The sequence below is a fragment of the Dermacentor albipictus genome, chromosome 10 (assembly GCF_038994185.2).
Source record: "Dermacentor albipictus isolate Rhodes 1998 colony chromosome 10, USDA_Dalb.pri_finalv2, whole genome shotgun sequence".
NCBI lineage: Eukaryota > Metazoa > Arthropoda > Arachnida > Ixodida > Ixodidae > Dermacentor > Dermacentor albipictus.
In genome coordinates, this window is record NC_091830.1 from 95,405,080 (window position 1) to 95,429,334 (window position 24,255).

At 44.7% G+C, this 24,255-nt stretch overlaps 1 long non-coding RNA gene across 1 annotated transcript; it reads right to left on the bottom strand.

Moving 5' to 3' along the window:
• Window positions 1-10,605: 10,605 nt before the first annotated feature.
• On the bottom strand, window positions 10,606-23,196 carry LOC135921457 (uncharacterized). Its single transcript, XR_010570550.2, has 4 exons — window positions 23,001-23,196; window positions 21,414-21,455; window positions 18,647-18,851; window positions 10,606-15,960 (listed from the first exon to the last, which is right to left on the bottom strand). It is a non-coding gene; the product is annotated as an uncharacterized lncRNA (long non-coding RNA).
• Between the last annotated feature and the right edge of the window lie 1,059 nt (window positions 23,197-24,255).

Genomic DNA, 24,255 nt, shown 5'->3' on the forward strand with positions numbered 1-24,255 from the left:
CACCGACGAAAGACGACTTGACGACGCGACGTTCCAACTTCATTTCAACACGATGCAGCCGTGATCCGACGCCAAGACCTAACTGCAATGCCAGACAAAGAACAACCGACCTCGACGTGCTTCTCGACGGCCACAAAGTCACTGCCTTAGTCGACACAGGGGCCGATTACTCCGTAATGAGTGGACACATCGCCGCCCAGTTGAAGAAAGTGAAGACCGCATGGGAAGGCCCTCAGATTCGCACCGCTGGAGGACACCTCATCACGCCGACTGGGATCTGCACGGCAAGAATAACCATTCATGACCGGACTTACCCTGCCACCTTCGTTATCCTCCAACAGTGTTCACGAGACGTCATTCTCGGTATGGACTTCCTGGACCAACACGGCGCAATCATCAACCTCAAGTCGAAGTCAGTAACGCTGTCGGAAGATAAAGCAATGCCGCCGGAGAGCCCTCGTATTCACCACGCCTTGAGTGTGCTTGAAGATCAAGTGAGCATCCCGCCTCGCTGCAGCATTGTTATTTCGGTCAGCACCGAAACACCCGCTGACGTAGAAGGCGTCATCGAAGGCGACCAACGTCTACTGCTAGACCGTGAAATTTGCGTCGCAAGAGGGATCGCTCGACTGCATGGAGGGAAAACTGAAGTGTTGCTGACAAACTTCAGCCAGGAGTTCAAGCACGTCAACAAGGGCACGACGATCGCGTACATCGAGGAAATTCTGGAAACAAGTAATGCGTTTGTCCTATCGGATTCCGCCGCATCTACCCCGACGACCATGGTTCCCGAACCAGACTACGGCATGAATCCAAATCTCCCTATGATTAAGCAACAGCAGCTGAGAAGTCTGCTCCGACGATACAAAGGCTGCTTTTCGACGTCATCGAGGATTCGACAAACACCAGTCGCCAAGCATCGCATAATCGCCGAGGAATGCGCTCGACCACTCCGTCAGAGCCCTTACCGAGTTTCGGCGCGAGAACGTGATGCTATAAGAGAACAAGTCGACGAAATGCTGCGCGACGACATCATCCAGCCATCGAAAAGCCCGTGGGCATCCCCTGTTGTTCTGGTAAAGAAAAAGGACGGAACCCTACGTTTCTGCGTCGATTATCGGCGTCTGAACAAGATCACGAAGAAGGACGTATACCCCCTCCCACGGATAGACGACGCATTGGATCGGCTCTGCAACGCTAAATACTTCTCGTCCATGGATCTCAAGTCTGGCTATTGGCAAATAGAAGTCGACGAAAGAGATCGCGAAAAGACCGCCTTCATCACCCCAGACGGCCTCTACGAGTTCAAGGTTATGCCATTCGGACTGTGCTCGGCGCCTGCAACGGTTCCAGCGCGTGATGGACACGGTTTTAGCAGGATTGAACTGGCAGACCTGTCTCGTATACTTGGATGACGTCGCCGTCTTCGCCGAAAATTTCGACGTTCACGAGTACTAGAGGCCATCAGGACATCAGGACTTACTCTGAAGCCGGAAAAGTGCCGCTTCGCTTACGAGGAGCTTCTATTTTTAGGCCACGTCATCAGCAAATCTGGAGTCCGCCCCGACCCGCAGAAGACAGCTGCCATAGCAAAGTTCCCACAGCCCATCGACAAGAAGGCAGTGCGTAGATTTCTTGGCATGTGCGCCTACTACAGGCGATTTGTCAAGAACTTTTCACGGATCGCTGAGCCGCTGACGCAGCTAACTAAATGTGACGTCGAGTTCAAGTGGGAAACGCCGCAGGCCGAGGCATTTCAAGAACTCAAACGACGCATGCATTCGCCGCCCGTACTTGCGCACTTCGACGAGAACGCCGATACCGAAATCCACATTGACGCCAGTAGCCTAGGCCTCGGCGCCGTCCTGGTCCAGAGAAAAGATGGACATGAACACGTGATAGCTTACGCTAGCCGGTGGTTGTCAAAAGCGGAAGGCAATTATTCTACAACCGAAAAGGAATGCCTCGCCATCGTTTGGGCTACAGCGAAATTTCGCCCTTACCTATATGGCAGGCCATTCAAAGTCGTCAGCGACCATCACGCCTTGTGCTGGCTAGCGAATTTAAAGGATCCCTCAGGACGGCTGGCAGGGTGGAGCCTCAGACTACAAGAATACGACATCACTGTAACATACAAGTCCGGACGAAAACACTCAGACGCCGATTGCCTATCACCCGCCCCCATTGACCCGCCGCCGCAAGATGGCGAGGATGACGACGCCTTCCTTGGTATAATAAGCGCGGAAGACTTCGCCTAACAACAACGAGCGCACCCGGAACTTAAAGGCCTCGTCGATTATTTGGAAGGGCACACCGACGTTGTCCCCAGGGCATTTAAGCGCGGATTATCTTCCTTCACGCTTCAAGACAGTCTACTCGTGAAGAAGAACTTCTCACCAGTCCGCGCCAATTACCTTCTTGTTGTCCCGTCAGGACTTCGTCCAGAAGTATTGCACGCCCTACATGATGATCCGACCGCTGGACACCTCGGTTTTTCCCGGACACTATCGAGGATTCAAGAAAAGTATTATTGGCCGCGCCTGACCGCCGACGTCGCCCGTTATGTCAGAACATGCCGAGACTGTCAGCGACGCAAGACACCGCCGACAAGGCCAGCCGGATTACTACAGCCAATCGAGCCTCCTTGCCGACCATTCCAGCAGATAGGGATGGACTTGCTGGGACCCTTTCCGACGTCAACAACCGGAAATAAGTGGATCGTCGTGGCGACAGACTACCTCACCCGCTTCGCTGAAACTAAAGCACTGCCGAAAGGTAGCGCAGCCGAAGTGGCGAAATTCTTTGTCGAAAACATCCTGCTTCGACATGGCGCCCCAGAAGTCCTCATCACCGACAGAGGAACGGCCTTTACAGCGGAGCTTACCCAAGCCATTCTGAAATACAGTCATACAAGGCACAGGAGGACCACGGCCTACCACCCGCAGACGAATGGCCTTACGGAGCGGCTGAATAAGACCCTCGCCGACATGCTAGCGATATTCGTCGACGTCGAACACAAGACCTGGGATGCCGTCCTGCCGTACGTAACATTCGCTTACAACACGGCGGTGCAAGCAACAACACAGATCACGCCGTTTAAGCTGGTTTACGGCAGGAACCCGACAACGACGCTCGACGCCATGCTGCCCCACATCACTGACAAAGAGAATGTTGACGTCGCTAGCTATCTCCAGCGCGCCGAAGAAGCCCGACAGCTCGCCCGCCTACGGATCAAGACCCAGCAGCGTACCGACAGCCGACACTACAACCTCCGAAGACGCTTCGTCGAGTACCAGCCCGGCGACCGTGTTTGGGTATGGACCCCGATACGCCGGCGAGGACTCAGTGAAAAGCTGCTGCGACGCTATTTCGGACCCTACAAGGTCATCCGACGTATTGGCGCACTAGACTATGAGGTCGTGCCAGACGGCATTTCGCACTCACAGCGGCGCCGCGCACGATCTGAAGTGGTCCACGTGGTGCGCCTTAAACCATTTTACGGACTCTGATGAACTTCCTTAGTTTGTTGTTTTCTTTGCTACGAGTGCTTTTCTTTGTTACTTTCGTTTGTTTGCAGCATCGGGTCGATGCTTTTTAAGAGGGGGGTAATGACACGTGTACTTATCTTTATCGCGCAACTACGTTTCGCCGCTTAACAACTGTAATCGCAGAGCGAGGGACGCGCCTGCATGTATCCGACGTTTCTGGAAAGTTATCGACGCTTCTATCCGCGTGTCTGTTGTCGCCGAACCTTGTGTTATCAGATTTCATCGCGTGACACGAATGGTGTAGAACTTTGTGGAAGACACGCGGGTCCCGTCAGTTAATCTGGAACATTCGACGACTGATCTATAAAAGCCGACGCTCTTGACCCGCTGATCAGATTTTCGACGATCGCCGAGCGTGTTCGCCGCTTTCGTTGTGCTATAAGTGTAGCCTGTTTTGTGGGCACAGGTTCGCCCAATAAAAGCTAGTTTTGTATTTCACAGTACTGCTTCTTTCGTCACCGTCACTACCACGTGACAATATGATCTGCACGCTGCAACAAGGCGTGTACAAAGCGATCACTGTCCCTTACGCGAGGTTTAGGTTTTGTAGGTATGATTCATACATGTCAACTCTCCTGAATTGTTCATGAATTTACAAATTTGAACTCATTGTACAATTTCACGAATGTCGCATTAAAACGAGAACGAAGTTCTGTTAGTTAAGATGTTCTGAAGCAGTTGAGGCATGGATGGATTAGTAAAATGCATGTAAAAATAAATTGTGATGGTACTTGTGCTGCTTATTTATCAGCAACGTTAAATCTCTAACGAATACATTCTAGGAGGTTTCACTTTGGGCAAAACTGGTCATATAGATACCTCAAGCAGGTTAAATCGGCAGCAGCAAAAGCACTGAGAAAACTCTCTGTGAACTAGAAGCAATGTTGTCAGTATCTGGTGTTTAAAGTTAACTGCTGCTTTGTTTGCAGCACATCAAGTGAATAATGGTTAATAAAGTTTTTATGTCACCAACAATGCAGTTACTGAGAGAAAGCTTTGAAAAATATGTGTGCTATCTGCCCAAGAAGGAATATTGTCTTTGCAGGATTCTTACAAAATATAAAGTTCACATGCTGGCAGATATGATAATGTACAACACTTTTGCAGTAGATGTCGTATTCATAACTTTCAGTCGGTCTGCGTGAATCGTATATTTAGAATACGGACTGTCTTCAATTTCATGATTTGCTTAAGGAGCCACCTCTGAGTTTATAATGGGGTCATATCGCATATATATATATATATATATATATATATATGTTGTGACGTGTAGAAAGACACACACAAAAGAGGCTATTTACAGACTATTTACACCAGAGCGCCAGGCCGACATTCACTCGCGCCAAGCGCACAGACCCACTTCGTCGTCGTTCTCACGGCGGCTCGTCTCTCGGGTATCTACCGATAATATCGTAATACTACCCCCCGGCGGCGAAAGCGCCGTCACGGTGCTGTTAAATATCCAAGGCACGTGGAGAGTTGTAGGGCTTGAGTCGGGCGACGTGGACAATGTCACTGGAGGTCACAGCAGAGGACGTAGTGGGCGTGGCGAGAACGATTTTGTAGGTGACATCTGTCACTTGGCGAAGCACGCGATATGGGCCCATGTAGCAGGAAAGCAGTTTTTGACAAAGGCCCACTTTACGCGATGGTGACCAAAGCAACACGAGGGTGCCTGGGACAAAATTGACATCATGGTGACGGAGGTCGTAGCGCTGCTTTTGTTTGTCTTGAGAGACTTGTAGACGATCGCGCGCAAGTTGGCGAGCATGGTCAGCATGGGCGATAGCATCACGGGCGTAAGCACTAGTTGATGCTGTGGTGGACGGAAGCACAGTGTCCAGTGGTAGCGTCCGTTCACGGCCATACAAGAGGTAAAAAGGAGAAAAGCCAGCAGTGTCGAGACGGGAAGAGTTATACGCAAAGGTGATGTAAGGTAGAGCCTGGTCCCAGTCACGGTGGTCGTCTGAAACGTATTTGGATAGCATGTCTGTAAGGGTGCGGTTCAAACGCTCAGTGAGGCCGTTCGTTTGAGGGTGGTAGGAGGTGGTAAACTTATGCTGTAATGAGCAGGCACGCATGATGCCGTCAATGACTTTGGCTAAGAACGTACGGCCACGGTCTGTGAGCAATTGACGTGGAGCACCATGAATCAAAATGATATCATGCAGGAGGAAGTCCGCAACATCAGTTGCGCAACTGGTCGGAAGAGCGCGGGTTACGGCATAGCGGGTCGCGTAGTCCGCCGCGACTGCAACCCACTTGTTTCCTGATGTAGATTCCGGAAATGGACCGAGAAGGTCTAAGCCGACACGATGGAAGGGCTCGGCAGGGATGTCGAGCGGCTGCAGGTAACCAGCTGAGAGCTGGGAAGGCTTCTTGCGTCGTTGGCAAAGTTCACAGGGGGCGACGTAACGTCGTACGGAGCGGGCAAGGCCCGGCCAGAAAAAACGGTGGCGTACACGGTCATAGGTTCGAGATACGCCGACGTGTCCTGCCGTTGGTGCGTCGTGGAGCTCTTCTAAAACGGTTGAGCGGAGGTGTTTAGGTATGACAAGTAGGAACTCAGAGCCGTCCAGATAAAGGTTACGACGGCACAGAGTACCGTTGCGGAGGACGAAGAGGCGTACTGTGGCGTCGTTCGGAGAGTGTTCAAAATGGTCGATGAGTGCTCTGATGTAGGCGTCACGACGTTGCTCGTCGGCGAAATGAAGCAGCTGCGACACAGAGAATACGCAAGCAGCACTGGTAATATTGGAGGAGTCAGGGTCGTCAAGAGGGTAACGTGACAAGCTGTGAGCGTCTTGGTGCACGCGGCCAGACTTGTAGATCACGGAATATAAAACTTCTTGTAGCCTCAAAGTCCATCAACCAAGCCGGCCTGTAGGATCTCTTAGCGATGAGAGCCAGCAGAGAGCATGATGGTCAGTGACTACGGAAAAAGGGTCATCGTAAAGGTAAGGAAGGAACTTCATAACCGCCCAGACTACAGCAAGGCATTCTCGTTCCGTAATGGAATAGCTGCTCTCGGGTGGTGTGAGCAGGCGGCTCGCATAAGCAATAACGCGATCCTGGCCACGCTGACGCTGAGCTAAGACGGCGCCTAGGCCATGACCGCTCGTCACTGCCGCAACCGATGTCCTCCGCCTCCTCGGACATACTCCGCCACTTACCCCGCACCTCCACCAGAATGTTCCGTGTATAAAGGCACAGACAAAAGAGGCTATTTACAGACTATTTACACCCGAGCGCCAGGCCGACACTCACTCGCGCCAAGGGCACAGACCCACTTCGTCGTCGTTCTCACGGCGGCTCGTCTCTCGGGTACCTACCGATAATGTCATCATCATCATCATCATCGTCATCATCATCATCATCATTATCATCAGCCTGGTTACGCCCACTGCAGGGCAAAGGCCTCTCCCGTACTTCTCCAACAACCCCGGTCATGTACTAATTATGGCCATGCCGTGCCTGTAAACTTCTTAATCTCATCCGCCCACCTAACTTTCTGCCGCCGTCAGCTACGCTTCCCTTCCCTTGGAATCCATTCCGTAACCCTTAATGACCATCGGTTATCTTCCCTCCTCATTACATGTCCTGCCCATGCCCATTTCTTTTTCTTGATTTCAACTAAGATGTCATTACCTCGGGTTTGTTCACTCACCCAATCTGCTCTTTTCACCGATAATATCGTAATAATAATAACAAATATATATATATATGTGCCGGATATGATCCCTACTGACTCAACTGTGACAGATAATTTTTAGGGACTGTCTTGTAAGGGACGCATATCCTTTTATATCTCCCTATGAGTTACCCGACGTAAGCTGAAGGGCTTTGGCTACCTTTATTAGTACGCTTTCTTTTAGACTTCCGAAAACCGTGCCTGCGCAGATTCTATGTTCTTGATTATATTTCCCTAAGTAGACGTAAATGTGGATTATATTTTTCGTTCCTTTCTTTGGGAGGGAGGAGGGATTTATTCCCGTAATGCCACAGAGAACTGGAACTCAAAACAAAAAGTCACAAAAGCTGCCTTAGGATTGTTCGAAGCTCGAAATTCAACATTCTGACTCCTAACGCACTACCTGAAAGAAAACTTTTTTAATAGCTTTGCTTTTATTAGCTGGCTACTAGATGCCTAGTCGCATTTGAGAGAATAAGTTTTCATCGGCAAGAAACAGGTGAATGCACTGGCACCTATAGCAGTTTCGGAGCATTCGCGCAAAGAATATCCGTGTGCACGTCACCAACCGGTTTATGCACGGAATAGACGGCGGTCTTGTGCGGCACCGCAGAGCGACCTGTCTCGGCGCCGCAGTAGAATTTCGGCGTTGCCGAAGCGTTCCAGAGCGTCGTATCGGTCCGTAAAACGATGTCCTAAAAAATGCGCAGCATCATTAACGAAGGAAAGGCTGGGAAGGCAACTGGCGTACATCTGAAAAATCCGACGAAGCGAGCGACAGATCACAAGGCAGCGATTTTTATGCACTAACACACGAAGAGCGATTCAAGGTAGATGCGGGTCGACCTTGAGACACTCGAGTAAGCCGCTCGAGCTTTCCTTTACTGAAGTAGCGTTCCTGTGGAGGACGATTTGTGAAGTGAATAAGTGCCTCAAGGAGCATTTTTACTGGAGGGTCGAGTCGAAGTGTATTTATGAATGCGGGGGTAAGCCTCTCGTCAGAGAAAAAATGCGGTTGTGCTCATTCAACACGATAGAAACTCACGCTTGCTGGAAAATATTGGTTCAGCATGTTTTGGAATGGCCTAGCACTTTTGCTTCAAAAAACGTCATTTTATTTCTGATCAATGAAGGCGAACTTCACCTAAGTATTATATAACTTTTCTTTTGCACCCTATTCGCTCCTAAACCGGAAATCTTATTTGGAACTTTTAGCTCCTTAAACAAAGTTTTTTTGTCTTTATCAATGTTCGGCATTTAAAACAAAGTGCGATTTAGTTGCTAGCGAAGTTCCTGGTGGCTTTAACCTATTTTTTCTTCCTGTCAAAGGAGGCGAAATTTATGTGGTTCTGCGCTGCAGAAAGAAAAGGGGCAATTCACCGGTGCAAAAAAGCGCGTACAATTATAGTTTTAATCAAGTTATAGCTGGGAGGCCTGATTGTACATTCCTGTGCCGATATGTTTGCCAAGGCCTAAAAGAAAGCTAAAATCTGCTTGCAGAGAACAGAAAGGTGTGGATCAACGCTCCAAGACACACAAAACGTGTCCATTTACCTTGCTTCGTTTTTCGTCAGATCGACAAACACAAAAAAAAATGGCAGTGGCTTAGCTCAGCTATCCCAGGATATACGTAGCGTAAAGGTGCGGTTATACTTGGTTAATCTCTTGCCTTGCTTGCTCACCTTAGCTTATCCGGATATGGCCCTGTTTGGCCTTGTAATTCAAATGCCACAGTCTTTCACATGCGTCAGAAATGTGTCCAAACAGATTGTCCACAAAGTGCGAGAGGAAGAGTGTAGACGCACTCGCACTTTCACCGCGTTTCGTAGCATTTTCAATGCAACGACGAGCTTTGGGATCGTCTGTTACAGTCTCTTGATCCTGCCGCTGTTGTTGGGAGGCCATAGCACGGCGTTGAGCTTCTTGACGACGTCTTTTCGCTAGGCGTTCTTCGCGTTGCTCGGGTGTCTCGACAACACGTTTTGCCTTGGCACACACGTTCTTTCGACTCTCGACGGCCAACTGCCAAGCGACAACCTCGGGGTCTGAAGAGTTTAGGTTTTCCCGTCTTTTGCGCCGAATGGCAGCGGCTTGATTCTCCTTAACCTCCATGTCGAGCGCGCTGCATCAACTGTCTGTCCCACGCATTTAGACGCACGGTGAGGCCTCCTCGCTCACGCGCACTGCCGCGCGGCGCTGCAATCGTAAATGCAGCAGCGGGTGCACACGGCGCCGGTGCGTCTGCGGAGACTGCGACGTCACACCTCTGCAACGCGCCGAGGTCGGCGGCGGCAAGGGCGACGCATGAGCAGTATGGCAGGCGCACAGGCACGCGAAGGCCGGCTCCAGCCCGCGTGGTGTAGCTTTACGCTACAAAAGCAAACCTCTCTTTCCGTACATTCACAACTTACTGCGTTTGAGGTAGAAAGTCGTGTCACTTCGGCATCCACTGGTACTCACCATCCCACGATGATACCATGCCTGGCGACCGTGAAAACAACAATCACGGCGACAACCCTTACAAAAAAAATTGTTGAAAGGTTATTGAGATATCATTGTTCAACGTCAACAAATGACCTTGAAAGATCATTGGGGAATTGTTGAAACAGCATTGAGGAAATTGTTGACCAGTGTTGATAATTGGCCCGCGACATTCTGTCGAAACATCATTGTGGCCTCTCAATTTGAAAGATCATAGGCATATCGTTGAAACTATGTTGTATTTCAATGTTGAAAGCCCATTGAAGCATTGTTGAAGATGTGTTGCCTGTCAATATTGAAAGCTAATTGACGTATTGTTGAAATGTGTCGTTTGTCAATGTTGAAAGCCCATTGAAGCATTGTTGAAGCTCAAACTTGAAAGCCCATTGACGTATTGTTGAAATGTGTTGTTTGTCAATGTTGAAAGCCCATTGAAGCATTGTTGAAGATGTGTTGTTTCAAAATTGAAAGCCCATTGATGTGTTGTTGAAATGTGTTGTTCATTCATATTGAAAGCCCATGGAAGAATTGTTGCAGATCTGTTGAACATCAACACAAATTATGTTGAAAGCCCTTTATGCCCCACTGGGTATTTACCAGTTTAAACCTGCACTTTTCTTAAAATACTGCTGAGCTATGTTGCATATAATTACCTTTGATGTCACATTGGTATGTTTGCTGTGAGAGGGCAGGGATAAAATTTAAATACAGGGGTTTTGTATCACAGGCCTCTGCCACCCTGGGCTCAAAAGCATGCTCCCAGATCGCCTGTAATAAACCATATTGTAAAACTGCTAGCAGTACTGTTATGCCACTTTTTTCAATTGTCAGAGTGGATGGACCTCCACAATATTAAGAGTGCTGAACTGATGCAGACAAAAACCATTTTTCTAGGTGAACTGTTTATTTGTAAACAAACATCTGTGTAAATGTACAACCATTTGTAGTTTGAGCACATCAGAAACTTCTTAAAAACTATTGCACAGTACAAACTTCCTGCAGCTTGACACCATAACAAAACAGAATACTGAAGATGTAGTCTGTGTGGCCCTCAAGTAAAACACATTTCTCAAAAGAAATAAATTTTTAAAAATAAATACCTAAATTAAATGTAGAAGCAGACTGACATGAGTTAATAAGAGCACTCAAAAAAGGCACTTGCTTTCTCTATTTGGGAGCCAGTGGTACTATTACCACGGCACGATTTGCTTGAGCCCACAGCACTCAACTGAGACCTGATATGCAGGGTGGTTATCTTTAAGTTTCATGGAATTTATTAAACACGGACTGTTGCAGCTAACATAATTCTAGATAGAGAGTGCCAAACATTATTTGCATGAGAAATCAAGACACCATAGTCAGCTGATTAAGAAAAACTCAGTTCCTAATAAAGCTTTTCAAATTGTAGACGGTAATTTTACAAGGTGTATGCACTTAGAACGAACTTCCAGAATGACACCAGTAACGAGACACATGGCATTAAACTGGCTGTAGAAATGCACTGCTGTAGCACTTACTTTTTTTTAACAGAACGCACTGTTATGCATTGAAGCACAAAAGTAACCGGAATGCCCATGTATTTCTCACATTTATGGAAAAATTTCGCAACTGGTGTCATCCTGGAAATTAATTTCAAGTGAATATGTCTTTCAAAATCACTGGCTACAATTTGCAAACTGAAATATGTGCCCCAAGGAATACGGCTACAATTTGCAAACTGAAATATGTGCCGTGATGTGATAAGTGAATTAATAAATTTATGAGAATCAGTTTAATGTTTCCATTTCTTGTGCTAGTAATGTCCACCTCTGAATAATCCAGCTCAAGAAAAAAAATTATGCTACCTGGCACAGACAACTTAAAGATCTGTAAAACTGAAAAAGGATCACTGTACAATCCTTATTTGTTGCTTGAATGGTATGTGCCAATTTCGGTAAACGTTACATACTTCTGAAACATGGCAATCACAATAAGTGATGCTGATGGGAGCAATTTATTATGCTGCATTGCTGTTGCATGATCCAGTTGTGTTTTCCGCCATGATAACGTTCCTGCGCAGGTCGTTCCATATCAAGCGACATTCATATTAACTACTTCAGATTTTTATATGGAAAAAAAAAACAGCTATTAGTGATGTGCTGGAATCAAAGTTACTCGTTGTGAGAGTTCCATTACAAGTTTATTCACTGCCACAAAAAAATAACGAAAGAATTCAGAAAAAGATATGGTTTCATGCAAACATGAAAGGCACATCATGCCATTACCAGAGATCTTTCGTTGCATTTTAAATTTAAGCCGACCTATACCTATTAATTTTACTCATGTATTTTAGAAAGCAATAAGTTATTTTTATAAAGTTATGTCAAATGCAGTTTTTATTGAACTCTGACAATGGCACAGATGCACTTGCAGGTGTGCGATTCCATGCCGAATCGACCAGCGTTTTTTTGACAGCACACATATAGCTGAAACATTACTATATGTTTACTAGAGTTCAAAACTCGTTACCCACTTTTATTTATTTTTGCCAGATATTTTGTAGCACTTTGGTGACAGTTTAGTTTTCCTGCTCAGCTGAGCTAGAGGACATCAATCAACATTCTTCTTCAAATGCACATTGTATTGATCGAGGCCTTCAAATGGTGTGCGTGGAAATACGGTGAAGTGATGCAACTGCCAAAATAGCCAATTTTTTAAATATTTGAATACTTCAATTGCTTTCGGCACCGGCAAAAATGAGTCAAATTGCAATCCGTTAGTTTTTTTTTTTCGTTACGAAAATTCACAGGACAGAAATTAAATACAGAATGGTAGCCCAGGTGACATAGTATAGCAAAAAAATGTGAAGATTTGAAGGTTCAGCTAATCGCCTGTAAAAAAAAAACAAATTTTAATCTTTTGCAAGAAGCTTCATGTTGAAGGAAAAAACAGCTTTCATGGTTGGCCAAAAAGTATGTGATACATTATTGGATAGCTCTACATGTCTGCTATGCATGTGTGAAGTTAAAAAGGGCATTATTTTTAAATGCGAGAAATTCTTTTTTGAAATTTTGTCAGCACCGACTTTTCTCGGATGTGCGCACTGCTTGCCGGCTGGGAATGCAGACCACAAAGCTGGCTTCGTCTCCACACAGATGACAGAGAAGCGGTGTTAGTGTCTGCATTTTATTGCCAAGGGACACATGCTCTAACGCAACGAGGCTTGTGTTTGGTGTGGGCCAGGTAAACCATACAGCCATTACACATAAAATATCAATACGAGGTCTGTTAGAAAAGTATCCGACCTTTGGCTCAAGAAAAAAAAAAACTGGGATAACTGGAGCGTTGGAAACCTAATCACTCTCAAAGTAGTCTCCTTGGGACTCCAGCCACTTCTCCCAGCGGTGCTGCCATTGTTAGAAGCATTCCGAGAAGGCCTCTTTCCGAATGGAGTTTAGCTCAGCTGTCGTTGCAGCCATAATGTCCTCTCTTGTCTGCAATTGTGCTTCTTTCAATGGCCTCTTGATTTTGGGAAATAGCCAGAAGCCGCAGGCGGCTATATAAGGAGAGTAAGGAGCCTGTTGAACTACAGGAGTCTGGTTTTTCGCCAAAAGAGTCTGAATCAAGTGCGAGAAAAGCATTGTCGTGATGGATGCGCCAATTTCCTGTTGACAACTTTGGTATCTTGCGCCACACAGCATCACATAGGCCATGGAGGACATCCCTGTAGTAGTCTTTAGTGATTGTTTGACCCTGTGGTGCGTACCCGTGGTGTACCACACTGCGGGAGTCAAAGAAAGCAGTCAGTAACACTTTAACGTTGATGCGCACTTAGCGGTCTTTGGTTGGTGACGTGGAATGCTTCCACTGTAATGACTGGGATTTGGTTTCCCGGTCATAAACATACATCCAAGACTTGTCACCAGTGATTATGGTGTTCGTGAAGTTGAGGTCACTGTTTGTGGAATCCAGCATGTCTGTGAGACTTCAACACGAAGTTGCTTTTGCTCCACCATGAGCAGCTTGGGAAGGAATTTCGGGGCAAATCTCTTCATGGCCAAATCTTCGGTGATAATGGAATGTGGATAAAATGTGCTGATGCCCACCTCTTCCACAATTTCTTGGATAGTCACACGACGGTCCCGCATCACCACAGGGTTCACTTAGGCAATGACCTGGTCATTTCGGCATATTGATGGCCGACTGGAGAGTGGCTCGCTCGCCACCGATGCGTGGTCGTCTTTAAACTGGTTGTACCACTCCTTAATCTGTGTGCTGCTCATAGCGCAGTCACCGAAAGCAGCCTGAATCTTCCGAATGGTTTCCACGTGGCTGTCGCCCAGTTTCTGGCAAAATTTGACGCAGTAGCACTGCTCCAGTCGCTCCGCCATTTTCCTTGCAATAAAAAAACGACGAGAGCTCTGTGTACTACCTCATTCAAATGCTGCGTCCCAGCAATTCACGCTATTGGCAGGCGGGAAAAAATTCGTGCATGCGCGAAAAGGTTCAAGGGTGGCTGATGAAAACGCGCTTGTTTCATATTCATCAGGTGTCTGCAAAAAAAAGTCAAATACTTTTCTAACAGACCTCGTACGTATTAATATGTGAGGGAATCCTGCAGTGTTAAAAGATATCTTTCATGCAGTTTACAAAAAGAAATATCGGCTATTATGTAGACAGTAAATCCAGGAAGAGCGCTGATATTGTTCATACAAAGCATTTTAAAGGGCATGTCGCACTGCAATGCAACACAGAGGGAGCAGGACACTTCGTGCCGTGCTCCCTGGAGCCCAATGATGATGCAAGTAGAAAACACCTTCATAATTAAGACTGAAAACCTACATAAGTGTGAACAAATTCTTGTGGTGTTGTTTGCTACCACTGTTTCAGAGCCAGAACGTGTTCACCTATAAAAGTCATATTTGCCTTGTTCAGTCTGATGTGGTCAGACACCACTGGCGACAACTTTTTGCATTCATGTTAAAAAAATACAAGTTGAGACTGCAGCTGTAGCGCTTGACGTCACCTGCCTTCGCAATGATAAAAAAGGCAGTCAGTTTGTTGAGTAGTTTTTGTGGCTAATTATATTAACAATCTTTCCTTGCTAGCTGACATAGCTTCATATATTTATGCTATATTTATGCTGTATGTGTGATCCACAAATGAACATTAGAGAAAATAATTTATTGCACTTAAAGAATACCTTTTTGTTACTTGTCACATGAATAGCAGACATGTAGGGCTGTGTAACGATGGGCGACATACTTTTGTGCCAACCTCCAAAGCTAATTTTTTACCTTCAACACGAAGCTTCTTGCAAAAAATTGGAACTTTCAGTTTTTTTAGCTGATCAACTGAACCTACAAGGCTTGAAATATTTTGCAGCTATCCCAAGTCAACCAGTCTGATTTTATATTTATTTTGTGCCTTCTGTATTTCCCTACATTAGAAGAAAATTCAAACTTTGCAAATTTTGGCAGTCACACCACTTGTCTCTTGACATGAACATCATCTGAATATCTGGATCATACAATTTCCCTTTCAAAAGAAACGTGTATCAGTGCCTTCTAGCTTAGCTGGGCAAGAACAATAAATTTTTGCCAAAATTCAAAAAAATTTTTGCGAAGGAAAATAAATGGGGAGCAAGAGTTCGGAGTTTCAACTATATCTGTGATGGTCAAAAAAACGCTGGTTGGTTGCCCTGGAATGACTCAAGTGTATGTATGAAAGCAAATTTTCTCAAAAATTTTCTTATTGTACCTACTCAAAATCAAGCAAACTTGAAATGCTTTGCCATAGTGGAACAGTTCTTGACAAAATTGGGTGGTTTGGCATGAAATGACTTAAGATACTTAAAAAATATATTAATAAGGAAACACTATCCTTACTGGAACCATATCAAAAACTAACATAAAAATGTAGTGAACTATAACAAAGCACAGCACTTGTATTCTGGATTAAGCAATCCAATGTGGGCTTCTCAGGGGACTTGCATAATTAGCATAAATAAAATTAACATAAAAATGTCAAGGCATAGAAAGGCACAACATTTGTATGCTCATTTGAGAAATCCAAATTGAGCCCTTCAGGAAACTAACATAAAACATAAAAATGTCGAGAGTTACAAAAGCACAACACTTGTGTTTTGGTTTGAGCTGTCCAACTTGGGCTCTTGAGAGGCTATTGGTCCCATGCGAGAAGCGAGGCCAGAGTTCTTTACATAGGGCATGTTGGTACCAGGAAACTTGTGACACGTGAAGCCTGCAACAACAAGAAGCCAGAACAAGTTTTAAAAAGCAACTTCTACATGCAAAAGAATGGCATGCAATATGCCCTTGTTATAATGAAATTGATTTATGTATTTGTGTAGCTTAATTCCAACTTTCCACGGGTACAGCTTTGCAGCATGACCATTTAAATTGATTCTGTGTGGCACGGGACTCAACTAAGTGTCAAATGCAGGAAAGGGCAAAGAGGAACAAAACACTGTAGCAAAATAACTTTACGAATATCCTCAATGTCGAAGATGTGAACTTTGCTTGCTGAGAAACAAAATGGTGAAAAAAATTCATGTTGTTCATAAATAAACCTGAACTGACAATTAAATTATTTCTTGTAACTTTCATAATTAAAATGTGCAGCATTTAACTGTGCTTTTCCATGCTCCAAATACAATACTGTCATGTCACTACAATTGAGTGTAGCTTCATTTGAAGTTAGGTTTCCTGAGTTCACATGCAATCGGAATGTACTTCTCGCCTTACAATGACTTAGGACTTTCTACATTAAAGAAGACACTGCTTACAGCAAAGTATGTTTTCTGCCTCAACGATTGAATTACTGTTATAATGAGGATTCCATGTAGTTGTGCACCAAGCTGCTTAGCACGAAACATGCAGAATGCGACAGATACGAAGAAATGCTGTCTTTTAAGAGCCATATGCCATAGGACTGACTTCTTTAACCCTTTTAGGGTTTACTGCCGTACATCTGTGGCTGTGACGGAACGTTCTGAAAAAATTTGCCGTTTCAGAACAAAGTGTTGCCTAGCATCCCACTGGAGGTGCTGCAACCTTCTGAGGCTTCTAGAAAATATTCTTTAAGTGCGGTCGCTCCATGGGTTTCTCCAAAACTGATTTTCACTTAGCTCCTTGGTGTCTGTCATTGCAGTAATTTGGGAGTGTTGCCACAAGTTTTTGTAAGTTTCATTACACAAAAAAATTATGCTGCTTTATCCTGCATAAAAAAATAAAACATCTAAAACTGCAAATACTGAAATGGTATTGCCACTTCATCGTTATTTAAAAATATTATTTACCACTTCATTTTCTCGGAACATCACTCTGAAGAACTTAAATCTGCAATAAAAATATTAAGAGTGCACGAAAAGTGATTTTTGAGGCTGAACCGAATAATGCTAGAAGCAATTCAAATAATGGATAGCTTCTGAATAATGAACAGCTGATATCACAATTAATGTAAGATGAGGCTCACAACCTAGTATTATTAATGTTTGCAAGTTTCTGTCATTGTTATGTTATGAAGAGCTGTTTATTAAAAGCACAAATGGAGCAGCGAAAGGTTTCTTCACATGCACAGGACTCTTCAGTAAGCATAAATGATTGCTGTACAGCCTCTAAAGTACAGCTACTTAAGTAATGTAGCCTGGTCTGCTATTCTTACAAGTTCTTACGTTTTATGTCTATACTATGTTATTGGACGTGAAAATTTACCGTACTTTGGCTCAAATTTCATGTTTTATTGGTGTTTCGAAATATTAGAATACTCACATTTACAAATAGTGACCATTCAAAGACTAAATTGAATAGGACACTATTCAATTCGAAAGTTTTGAGCATTTGCAAACCACAAAAAATATTAACTCCTAAATTAGAGAGGCATATTTCTCCCCAAAATGTGACCCTCAACGGGCTAAACAAGAGCGACAGAAAAGCCCATTCATCTTTTTGATTATTTTAAGCCCATAATCTACTTGGCAATGGTTCATAATAACCCTGTTAACAGGTAGGTGAAGTAAGGAAGCAGGAATCAATTCTAACAATTTCAGAATGGGAGTAGTGGACATGTCTGATGGACTGTAAGAAGCTTTATACATTAGGCCCCAAGAGCCTATTTTCAATTTATTGAAGTATATGGGGAAAAGCCACATAAATATTTTTTTTTCATATCTTAGAATACAAAGTGATAAAGTGTGCATTAATAAATACGAGTCATAGGTTAAGTGCTTAGAATGAGTAAGCGCCCACTAAACGTAGTACTGTTGACAGCAATGCTTGCAACTCTATCCATGTTGTTTCTTTGATTGAAACAACCAAAAGAAAATTGCCACACCACTCAGGTTCCCTCTGCTAAAAGGCTGCTGTCTGGCATCACATGGACCTCCTTCAAGATAGGAGCAACCTTAATTCGATGTGGTCTGTTAAAATTGGTGAATCTACTGTTTCACATCTCAGAACCTGGTGAGCTGTTTTGATTTCTGCAATTTGGTGAACGTGCTCCTGCTCGAGCTGAGCAGTAACCACACTTGAGCATAGCTTCTCCGCAATTCGTGTATTAGAATAACACTTTCAGGCTAATTAAACATGTCGTCCATGCCAATAGATTTGGAGCGTGCTTCACAGACAACTATTCCTTGCAATGACAGCCATGTAGCACTGCTAATGCGCCAATGCAGCTCATGTTATGTGGTGGAGCCACTAAAAACTTTCAGCAGTGAAGGCAGCTTTTAAATTTTAGAAGCATTTGTGTATGGCGGCATTACGCACTTATGATCATATGAACAGTCATTCCAAATAGTAGGCTATCGTAGCACACAACTGCACACACGGGCTACTTGAAAGTCGTTTGTTATGCCAATGGCAAGTTCATAATTTTAGAAAAAAATGTGAATGTAAAAATGCAACCAGAAAGGATATATGGTACTTGCCTATAACAGCACTGACCCTGGTGGGGTCAAGAGCCCTTTTTGCCCCTTGGTGTTATTTCCAAAGGCCAAATGGCCCATGAGCTCCTCCTCTGTGAACACATGGTGAAGCAAGGCCCTTGCAAACTTTCCTGGTCCACCATGGCAGGCCATGGTAAGCTGTGCCAGGATAACCTTCTCAATGTGCACTCCTTCAACCTATGTGAACCTGCACGTTTAAGTAAATGTTAGCAAAACAGTTTTAAGCCTTTCAAGCACATTCACACAACAGCCCTACTGCAAATAAATTTAAAAAGTACCTGTTGCAAATCTAGAATGCTAAACTGGACTTCTTACAAGCTTCTTATGCTGTCCGGATGCCACGTTTCAGAAGAACAATCCAGCACAAACAAGAATAATAAACCAAAGTATCCAAACATCTAGTACTTGAAAAAGGGGAGTACCAGTGAAACACAAATGACACGCACACAAGGAAACGGCATTAGACACGGACTCCCTGTCTAACGCCTCTTCCGTGTGTGCGCGTCCTTTGTTTTGCTGGTACCTCCCTTTTTAAGTTCATCATGCACCAACTGGCCCAAGAGCTTGAGCTAATGCACATCTAGTACTATTTATTGTGATTACCATTCTTAGGATACTTCATATTTTCAGGTCTCTATTTTCCCATCCATTTGTGTCAATAGGTAGCCCATGGTCTAATGGGGAGATTGGGCTGCTATGTTGAGGGAAGAGTTCAAAATCAACCGTCACAACAGCTTGGGTGACTGGTTATGCGACCCTGGGCATATGCCACTTTTCAATGAATCTCTTTCCCGCTATCTTGGGCAACTGCTGCTGCTTGTGTTGTCAAGCAGCATTAGGAGCTCGAAGAGGGACATGATTGTCGATCATTACTAAGATTACCACTACACATCATGTTCACTTGCTGTGCTCCAGATGTAATGTGTGAGGATTCCACTCCACTGTATGAAATGTACATAAGTTGCAAGGACAGTATGTGCCAACCACCACCTCAATTAAATTAATCGACTCGCAAAGCACAGGCTGCACAAGATCACGGAGTGAACTCAGAAGTTTGTGGACAGTCAGTTGATGTCCATGTCAGGGACTTCTAGGGAGACTCGGTCATTTCCTCGATGTGCATCATCGTGCCATCACACATTGTATTACAATTCTGCCTGTCTTGTTGTACCACCGTTCTAATAGTCATCACGTATCACCACAATTCAATATATAAATAGACACTTATATCTACTGTTTATTTAATCTTTATGGAGAATACTTTGAGCATGAGTTTTTGCAGAGATCATGAATTCTACAGCTTAAAGGAGCACTAAAGAAATATAAATTAATTAAATTCTGGCATTTTAAGTGCCAAAATGACAATCTGATGTTTAGGCACGCCATAGTGGGGAACTCTGGACTACTTTTTACTAAATTAGGCTGCAAGGTACCTGGGCAGTTTTGTATTTACCCTCCATCAAAATGCGGTTGTTTGATCCTGTGACATCGTGCTTAGCGGAGCTGTGCCAACACCCCTAAGCAACTACGGCATGAAAGCACTATAGAGAAAAATTATTTTAGATGTATCTGTACATGACCTTCCTACAATTCAAGAGATTCACTCATACCGTGACAAGAGGCCGAGTAAACTGTAAAAGCAGCAAGAGGAAAGATTGGTGGCAGTGCTGCCTTGAAGTTACCACACCCGCTTGCTGTGACGTCATGGATTTAGATGACGTCTGTTCAGGTGTAGCAATTTTTTTTACAAATAAAGATGTTCTTCATCATATTCCAAAAACCCAAATAAAAAGCGTCAGGAACATTTACAGAACCAATACAACCAAAGTATGAAAAAATACTTGGAATCCATGATGTGACAATGAGGTGTCAGCACGAAGATTTTGGGGCGATACTCAGAAAATTAAACTTTGAGCTTTATTTTCTCTAATAATCAAGCAACTACCAAGAAATTTACAGAAGTAGTTATTTAAGACGATGCTTTATTTAAAATTCATTTAGGGTGTCATTAGTGTCCCCTTAATACAAAACAAGGAATGCACTTGGCTGCGTAATAGGTTAACATGCATCACTGGTTCTCATTAAGGTAGGATTATCAGTATAGCAAAGGGCATGCACTGGCTGCTCCAGAGGGGAGCCCTTCCACTTCCCCTCAACCTTCCAATTTCCAATTTATGAGCAGTGATGCAATTTCTGTATCTTAACAAGACGTAATGCCAAGATAGAGCATGTGGTGACCGGCACTTCGCACCATCCAGCTCGGCATCAATCTTCTTGGAATTTGGCCCTTGAAATGCAGAAAGCCCCGATCATTGCTCGTTCTTCAGCCAACTTTCTCGAAGGGTGCTGCTGTTCTGGTTTGATACATCTAGCAGTGCACTGCTGTATGACATAGGCCATTATACCTTCGTTCTGGTAAAACTATAAAGATGTTCACTCATGTAGACCACTAATGTCCACACTAAGTTTCATATCAGGCATATACACTGAAAAAGACACATTCTGCGTTTAATATGTTCACAAGTGACACTGAATTCACTCCCAGTCCCGGTGCAGTTAAGTCTTTCAGCTGAGTGCTTAAAGGCACCATGTCTCCTAATGAAGGCACTCTGCACCAGTTGATCACTGGAGCAAATGCCTTGCAGTTGCATCAGCAATGTTTTTTTTCCCTGCTTCTTGCAATACATTTTCACGGCATCACTGTATTTGATCATGGTGACGCTACAGAATGGATGACCAAAGAATTCACCTTTAGCGTGCCAGCTGGGGCGTCTCCCAGCTCACTTTGAATCTGAAAAAAGATGTCAGTATTAAAACGTGAAGCCACGATGCAGCAAAAGCGACAATCAAAAGAGCTACATGGACCATTAGGCTGACATAAATGGACGGATACAAATGACTAGTCATCGAATACACGAAAGTGTGGCTGCTCTTGCCAATGGCAGTGTGAGCTTGTCAAATAATTTATTTCACATTCCTCTACTTATATTAACAATTATTTCCACGCATCTACTTAACTGTTATGGCCACATATTAAAGGCAGCTCCTTCATATAAGGCCCCAGTGTTACATTCTTTTACTCCCCGTCTACCTGATGCTACTGAAGTTTTGCTTACACTCAAAGAAAGAATTTCACAGACCTGCTCTTTCGACAAAAAACATTATTCCAAGCTTGTGGCAAAGCGTCGTCATTTAGTTCACAACGATGCGCTCCCCTTTCAATCTGCTCACTGTGTAGTGCTCGGATTCAAAGCAAAAATGGCTTTGCGACATAACTAGCTACTTCTATGGTCACAAGAAACAATGCTAATTATTGATGTTTATGTTGCCGATAACATATACATGCCGCCTCGAAACACAGTGGGACGACAAGGCAGATATGCCAGGCATTTATCTCGTTCCTTTACTGATTTTAAAACTTTGTTACATCAATCAGTTACTAAAGTGCGAAAAGCTGAAATTTCACGCTGTTACATTTTTTTAATGTTCTATCCCAGTAAAGTAGGACCTGGAGTGCCATGAAATCTGCCTTTCCGTGAATGCAGAGCACCTACGCGAAGCCGTTTGGGCGAAGCACTCGATGGCACCGAACAGAGAAGATAATAAAAGAAAGTTGAATGCGCGCTAACAGGTGGAAAACATAACACACGCGGTTGGCAAGGCGTATAACTCGGTGATTTCGCAGCACTCTGTGGCATCACCCCTATTGTATGTCACGTATCGCATAGAATCGCGTGTACACACTTGAAATTTTTTATTATTGCGAGACAGCCTCCTCTGTGTTTTCCGGTCGCGCGAACGTCGGCCGCACGGCGTGACAGATAGTGGCGTTGAAACACCGCGGTGTCACTCGATCCTGAAGGCAACAGCGCAACACAATACATTTTCGCTGATCCCACCGCCACCCCCTCCCTTTGTTGCTACAGCTCACTCACACGCCTTGTACTAGCGTGGCGCAAACGAAATATCTTCGATTACAGTACAGATCGGATGGTTTCAGGTCGCATTGTTATGCGCTCATTAATAAGGCTAACTCAATCGGTGCTCGAACACCGTATCAGAAATCATGGCGTACAACAGCCCTGTTTTAGCTGGCACCACATAGCTGCCTTACGTCACCACAAGCGGAGAGTAAAGTTAAACCAGGACAAAGCTCCACGTTATATATCACAAATCTAGTGCTGTACAACCAATTCTCGCAACGGAAGGATAGTGCTAGGAATGAAAACTAGAAAAGAGGCCCGCGGAAAACACGCACAGGCGCTGAACTCATTTCCGGGCTCCCGTACACCGCTTCGCAATGGACGAACAAGGGGAATTCGAAACATCAACTCACCTTTGATGACGCTGAGTCGGAGGCGATCATGGCGATCTTCGAGGCAACAAGCCCATAAAAAGCGAGCAACACGCAGGAATATTCCAAAGATGTCACAGCGAAGCACACAAAGAACGCAGAAAAGCAGGAAGCTTTCAAGCGAACAGCGTACACGAACTCGCCGGAATGCTCCAAGCATCAACACCGCAAAGGCGCAATCATACATGTACACTCATACAAATACACGCTTATATTATCATAAATTGTACTATTTGATAACAAATTCTGTGATGTCATGTTATTACAGAACAATTGTTGCGCTTTGCATGTGTATGAAAGTTTTTTGCTTCACTTCTTTGATGAACTACTTTCTTTGGCGCAGTAACGCGGTGCACCGGCCGGAGCTAATGGAGTGCGCGGGAAAAGGCGCCAAATTCAAACGTCGCAAACGCCGTGCTAATTTGTGCGCGCACAGTTTTCGTCGTTTGGATTTAAAAAAAAAGTAATGCGTGCCGCAACCATGCGAACTGAACTATTGACCAGAAAAGTACAGAAACGTCGCTGTTTGTGCTTCTTATTTCGACGTCACAGCAAACTGCAGGCGGTCTGTCGTCCCATTCTTTTAAACATTTGTGTGTGTGCTTCTGCGCTGTGCGATTTGTCACCGAGAACGTATAGCAGCGCAGATTCTGCTTGGTGGCCGAGCAGATTCCCAACACATTCGCCAGCACCCCGTCTACGTCACAGAAAAGAATGTGGCCTCCATGTGAAATATGAGCACGATGACATACATATCAGCCAAGCTTTTCGTTTCGTTCTGTGCGTGCTAACGGGTAACATCTAAGCGATACGCACTCTGTAAAAACGATGTTCACTCCTTTATCCGCCGCACCCGCCGTGGTGGCATAGTGGCCTGAGGTGTTGCGCTAATAACCCGAGTGCTTGGGATCTAATGCCGCTCGGGGCGGCTGCATTTCGATGGAGGTGAAATGCAAGAACGTCCGTGTACTGTGCGTTCGGTGCAGGTTAAAGGACCCCAGATGGTGAAAATAAATATGGAGTTTCTTACTACGGTGCGGCTCATAATCAAAGCGTGGATCTGGCACGTCAAACCCCAGACTTGAATTTTGTTAACGTTCTCCGCCACCTTGACCATATTTAACATGGAGGCATGCAATGCCGTTTCCTAACACACAGCCAGGGCACTGCCCCCTTATAATGGACGCCGATGGAAATGCAGGATGCGTCCAATCATCGGTTGTTTGTCACTGCTAGT